At 51.6% G+C, this 6,461-nt stretch overlaps 1 long non-coding RNA gene across 1 annotated transcript; it reads right to left on the bottom strand.

Annotated features, from left to right (window-relative positions):
• Positions 1–1,125: 1,125 nt before the first annotated feature.
• LOC114813706 lies at positions 1,126–3,856 on the bottom strand. The gene is made up of 2 exons (XR_003761428.1): positions 2,929–3,856; positions 1,126–2,442 (listed from the first exon to the last, which is right to left on the bottom strand). It is a non-coding gene; the product is annotated as an uncharacterized LOC114813706 (long non-coding RNA).
• Between the last annotated feature and the right edge of the window lie 2,605 nt (positions 3,857–6,461).

The raw sequence follows: 6,461 nt of genomic DNA, 5'->3' as shown, positions 1-6,461 counted from the left end.
TGATGAGGCTGGAAGTGCTGTGGCTGTGCAGAGGAGAGAAGGGGGGGATGCCAGAAAGGTCTGACAAAGTGTGGGAGCTGGAAGAGCAACAAGGATATGGAACACAGATGGGAGTATGGCTATCAGTGAAGGGCCCGAATAAAATCAATGTACAAATGAATCTATTTATGTACATAAGTGATGAGGATGGGAATAAAAACAAGTGCTAACTAAGGGTTGCTGTTGGGTGTGTGTGTGAATTGATCCAGGAAGACATTCTTGCAGGAAGAGGGACTTTAGGAAGGTAGCAGGAAGCAGCATGGCCTAGTGGAAAGAGCATGGGCTCTTTCTGGGAGTCAGAAGGGTCTGTGTTCTAATCCCGGCTTCCCCACTTGTCTGTTGTTCATTCAATCGTATTTATTGAATGTTTACTGTGTGCAGAGCGCTGTACTAAGTGCTTGGGAGAGTACATTGCAAAAACAGAGACATTCCCTGCCCACAACGAGCTTACAGTCTAGAAGGTGGGAGACAGACATCAAGACAAATTACAGCTATGTACATAGTGCTGTGGGGCAAGTCAGGGCAGCACAGAAGGGAGTTGGGGAAGAGGAGAGGGAGGGGGGTTTATTCTGGGAAGGCTTTTTGGAGGAGATGTGCCTTCAATCAGGTTTTAAGGGGGGGAATGTCATTGTCAGATTTGAGGAGAGAGGGCATTCCAGACCAGAGGCAGGGTGTGAGTGCCAGGGGTTGGAGGCGAGACAGGTGAGATTGAGGCACAGTGAGAAGGCTAGAACTAGAGGAGCAAAGCGTGCAGGCTTAGTGTAGGAGAGTAGCGAGGTGAGATAGGAGGGGGCAAGGTGGTGGAGTGTTTTAAAGCCAATGGTGAGTTTTTGTTTGATGCAGAGGTGGATGGGCCCTGGATTTTAAGGAGGGCCTGGTTTCTGTGGGCCTGTAGTGAGTTTTATAGACTCCTTCTTATCACCCTAGGTCCTGCCTCTACCACACCCCCATCACCCCTTTCACTCGTGGCCTTGGTGAAGTCCTGAAGAAGATGGCATTGGTTTCCCCCTCCTCGGTCCTGTTGAGAAGCCCATCATCCCACATCCCTCTCCTCTCCCTTCCCCATATAAGCACATGGTGACGGGCGACAGATCAAAGAATATTTTATTTAGTGTCAGGAACATTAAGCCCTCAGCACAATTTATTTACAGCATTTGCAGAACGGTTGTTTTTCTCTCCAATCCTAAGTAAACTTCATACCGGTCACTGTGGAGGCTGGGGTTAGTATGCGCAGGCTCTTTTTCTGACATGGTCCTCTGCCCACCCCTTTCTGGCTCAGTTTCTGGAGTGCCCCAGCTCAGGGAGAAGGTAAAGATGGGCAATCCACGAGTCGGAAAGGGGCGGGGGGCGGGAAACAGCTGGATTTGGCTCAGTCATCCTAGAAACTCGGCATTTCCAAAACTTGGAGACAAGTGGGCAAAACATCTCTTGGGTCCGAACTGCCTGGATAAGGGAAACTAGTGGGGGAAGAGAGGGTCCCTTTTATGGTCTCACATTGTCCTGCGAATGGGGGGTGACCCAGGCCACAGAAGGCTAGAGTCACTGGAGGAGAAGACACATAGGATGTGCAGGACCCCACCCCCTGCAGATACCTATTCCCTGCTCACCTCCCCTGCTCTTTTCCTCTCCTTTTTCCCAAAGCAAATAAAGGGAAAAAAAAAAGAATCTCATCACCCAAGGTGGTAGGTGGATTCTGACCTGGCAGAGGGAGTGAGCTGAAGGAGAGGCTGAGGACGGTGAGCAAGGAAGAGGTGGCTCCATCATGGCCAGATACATAGCCCAGGAGCTGGGATTCTCATCACAACCACCCGGTATTTTCAGTGGCCTGGAGAGGGGATAGTCACTGGTCACTTCTGACTCCCTCTGCCCCTCTACCTTCCTGCCCAGCCCAGCTCTGCGAAGTCATTTTGACTGAGAAGGGAATCCGCCTTAGAGAGGGTCCCTCCGCTCTAAAGGGAAGGGCCTGACCTGTCCCTCTCACCAACTCTGCCAATGACACCCCCTACGTCCCCCAGCCCGCTCCACTCCCTCTGGGCTGACCCCACCCCAAACTCCTCTGTAGCCCCCAAGGACCCTAACCCAGCTTTCCCTCCACTCCCTACCTCCCTCCACACTTCTCTCCATCATTTCTACAAACTCTAGAGAGACAGACCACCAGGGAGGGAGGCTCCCAAGGCCACCCCCATCCCTCCACCTGGCCCCCACCTCAGGCCTCTCCCTCAAGCTCCCCCCCAGTTATGCTACCATATCCTCATCCACCTCGAGCAGGTGGTGATGTCATTTACTTTTTCTCCATTTCACTCTTCTGACTCTGCGGCCCGTCTTCTCAGCCAGCTAGGCACCAAGCGCTTTAGGGCGCCTCCGCTTCCCAACTCCTTTCGGTCATTGGCTTTATCTCTTTATCTTCGGGGAAAGAAAGAAGATCAGTTTCAGGGTGAAGGCTTGGATGAGAGGGGCAGAACCGTGTACCTGGAAACCCTGGAAATGGACAGTTCCCCCCGACCCCCAAGTCCTCCCCTTGTAACTCCTTCCCTATCAATGGCTGGAGGAAGGAGGGCTCATCAAGGAGTTAGGATGCACCATGATATGTCAGTTCCCAGCAGAGCCAAACGAGTCTCTCTTAAGGGGCAGGTAAACTCCCCTCCAAGGACTCCTTCACGGTGATAGTGAGAGGGCCCAGCTCTGAGGCCCCATCAGTCATTCAATCAGTCATATTTAGGGAGAGCTTACAGTGTGCAGAGGACTGAACTAAGTGCTAGGGAGAGTAAAATATAACAATCAACAAACACATTTCCCGTCCAGGTCTCTTCGGCAGGCCCTTCCAGCTCCACAACCTCCGTCCTCACCCCCCAACCCCACAACCCTCAGAAGATCACCCCAACTCCTTACCTGGCGGCCGCACCATTGTCCACCCGCCGGCTGGGCCTCTTGGCAGCAGGGGCAGCTCTGGGGATGTTGGCCACTTCTCAGAGGCTTTCGCTTTACTCAGGACAGGCGAGGCAGGGGGAGGCCTTTGGGGGCTGCCATAACAGTGCTCAGGGTCCACTTGGAGGGGTTGGCTGGCTGCTCCCAACTTGGGAGCAGGAATGCACTTAGAGGGGCGAGGGTTCACAACCCCCAACAGAGTCCTGGGAAGGAAGGATCAGACCCTCCAAAATAACGAAGCTTAGAGAGGTTGGCGAGAAGCCTCCCCATTAGCCTGCAACTGGTCCCAAGGTCAGTGGTCAGAGGCCAGAAGGTAAATCCAAGGAATAGCAGCATCCTCTCTGGCTTCCGCCCATTTGACCCAGTCTGCTCCACCTTGGACGGGGAGGGGATATGGATAATTAGAAAGGGGGGGTGTCAATCCCTCCCTTTAGCCCATCTCCTACATTTCTGGTCCCAGTATCTGTCCCAGCATGGTGCCTGGCACATAGTAAGCGCTTAGTACCATTAAATTTTTTTTTAAATTTATCCTCTGATAGCTTTGGTCACATCAAAATTCCTAGACCCTCCCAGACAGAACGCTTAGCTCCCACACTGGGCCGCATCATCATATCGGCCCGACACCTCCCCCGCTTCCAGTCTCTCTCGACTCTAGTCCACATTGCACTCTGCAGCAGGGATTTTTTTTCCCCAGTGGTACTTATTAAGTGCTTACCATGTGCCAGACACTGTACTAAGCACTAGGGTGGGTACAAGATAATGAGGTTGGACATAGTCCCTGTCCTTCACAGTTACGTCGGAGGGAAGAAGGTTTCATCCCCAATATACAGATGAGGTGACTAGGCACAGAGAAGGGAAGTGACTTGCCCATGTTCACACAGCAGACAAGTGGCAGAGCTGGGATTAGAATCCAGGTCCTCTGACTCCCAGGCCCGTGCTCTCTGCACTAGATAATGTTGGTATTTGTTAAGCGCTTACTATGTGCTGAGCACTGTTCTAAGTGCTGGGGTAGATACAGGGTAATCAGGTTGTCCCACGTGAGGCTCACAGTTAATCCCCATTTTACAGATGAGGTAACTGAGGCACAGAGAAGTTAAGTGACTTGCCCACAGTCACACAGCCGACAAGTGGCAGAGCCGGCAGTCGAATCCATGACCTCTGACTCCGAAGCCCAGGCTCTTTCCACTGAGCCACGCTGCTTCTCCGCGCCCCTCTACCTGCTCAATCATTCTAATTTATTGAGTGCTTATTGTGTGGCGATTGCTGTATTAAGTGCTTGGGAGAGTACAGTATAACAATAGAGCAGAGTTGGTAGACACATCCCCTGCCCAAAATGAACTTACAGTCTAGAGGGGGAAGCAGACATTGATATAAATAAATAAATTATGGATCTGCACCAAAGTGCTGTGAGACTGAGATAGCAATGGATAAAGGGAGCAAATCCAAGTGTAAGGTGACGCAGAAGGGAATGGGAGAAGAAGAAATGCTCAAACTTAAACTGTTCCCCGTCCCCTAGCCCCCGGGAGGGTCTTTTCTGCTTCACAGAATGATCTCTTCCCTCAAGAAGCTTACAGCCTAACTGGGAAGACAGACACTGAAATAAATGATGGGTCGGAGGATGTAATCGGGTACAAAGATATGCAGACGTAAGTGCTTAGGGGAGCAGGAAGAAATCACGGAAGGATACTGAAAAACAAGGCCTCAGTCAGACATTCTTAGATCCCCCCTAGAAGCCGAGAGTCGGTGGTTGCAGGTAGAACTGCGTGGCGTACGACAATCAGGAAAGGAGCAGGTTCGTAAGAGCAGGAGCTCCTTAAGGACCATGAGACAAGGAGGCAAAAGTGAAAAGAGCACGAGGCCCTGCAAGCAACAAACATGACACCACCAGGCTGGGCCTGGGAAGCGGGTCCTGCCTCTGCCCGTTAGGTCACACGGGGACCCGTGGATGAATTCGAAGGCGGAGCTCACCTAGAGAATCAGAGATTGTCAAGATTTCTCTTGAGAACCAGGTTGATCTTGTAGTCGGTACAAGGAGATTTAATGAATTTCATTCATCCCCGTGCAACGACGTACTTCTTAAAGGAAAACCTTTCAACAGTGTCAGTTCCCCACCCAGAGAATCTCAGCACAAATGGAATTAATGGTCCCAAGTCCCAACTCAGTGTGCTGCGACTGTTTCCCATTTTTGGAATGACTGAGGTTGCATGGTTGGAAGCTTTTCCTTTGTCTTTGTGCAGAACCCACTCGCTGGGTTGACTTTTACAAACTGCCCTGCTGCCTACATTTACTGCATCAACCCAAACGGCAGAAATGAGCTGGAAAATGCTCACTGGTAGAGATGAGTGGAAGGTGCCGGAAATCTCTCCTCTTCCCCTAGAGATTGCGCTGCCCACTCCTCCCCACCCCCACCTACCCAACTCCCCGTAAGGCCTCATGGGCTTTTATTATGCAACGTTCAACGTTCTCCTTATTTGGAAGCCAAAATGCTGCTAGGAATCAGGAGGCCGTGGGGAATGCAATGGAATCGACTTCAGTCAATTGCCCCAAGAGGCAAGAATAATGCATTCCTTCGGGTTTCAGCTCAGGCTCTTCAAACGTGAGACCTTGAATCAATGCTTACGACACAGAGGAAAATGCAGGCCACACACGCTGCTGGTCCCCCGAAAGGATGTGCGGACTCCAGCTATAATGATCACTCCTAGGACAATTCAGGGGGAAACGGAGGCCCCGACAGAGTCTCAGTTACAGCGGGGCAGACTCTCCGGGCCCGATTTTCTCCCACGGAGCACAGATTGACTCCCGCTGAGTCAGTCCCTGCCAGAGCGGAGTGAGTTTGGAAGCACGGGCCGGTTGGCCTGCCAGGAAACATTGATTCACTATGTTCGAGGCTGCCAGCCTAAAAGGGTCTGCAGGGGAAGTCAGAAGGAAGGAGGACGTCTGGACCAGCTGGGTTTGAAAGCTAGAGTCGTTCGACCCCTTGGGTTCATTTTGGCATCGGACCCAACTCGGGGGGGGTGGCCCACAGTGAGACACGAGTACCCTCAGCGTCCTGCACAATAACACTAATGATCAATGTGGTGTTTGTTAAGCGCTTCCTAAAGTGTCTAGCACCGTACTAAGAACTGGGATAAATATGAGATAGTCGGGAAGGAGCCAGTCCCTGTCCCACATGGGGTTCACAGTCTAAGTCAGAAGGACAGTAGGGATCGAATCCCCATTTTACAGGTGAGGAAACTGTGGCACAGAGAAGTGAAGCGACTTGCCCAAGGTGATACAGCAGACACACGGCAGAGAGGGGAGAAGAACCCAGGTCTCCAGACTCCCAAGCCCAGGCTTTTTCCATTTGTACTCCAAAAGAAGAACCAGTTACCCAAGAGCCAGTTTAATGTGGGGCAGGGCCAGCTCAAAATGCACCCAAAACCCAGGTGGCCAAAGCATAGCATATTCAGAGGCATACAAACACCACGAGCACATGAACACATAACTTTCAGAGATCT

This window comes from Ornithorhynchus anatinus, chromosome 8 (assembly GCF_004115215.2).
Source record: "Ornithorhynchus anatinus isolate Pmale09 chromosome 8, mOrnAna1.pri.v4, whole genome shotgun sequence".
NCBI lineage: Eukaryota > Metazoa > Chordata > Mammalia > Monotremata > Ornithorhynchidae > Ornithorhynchus > Ornithorhynchus anatinus.
The sequence above is the reverse complement of the archived record's forward strand: the minus strand, read 5'-3'. Positions and strand labels throughout refer to the sequence as shown.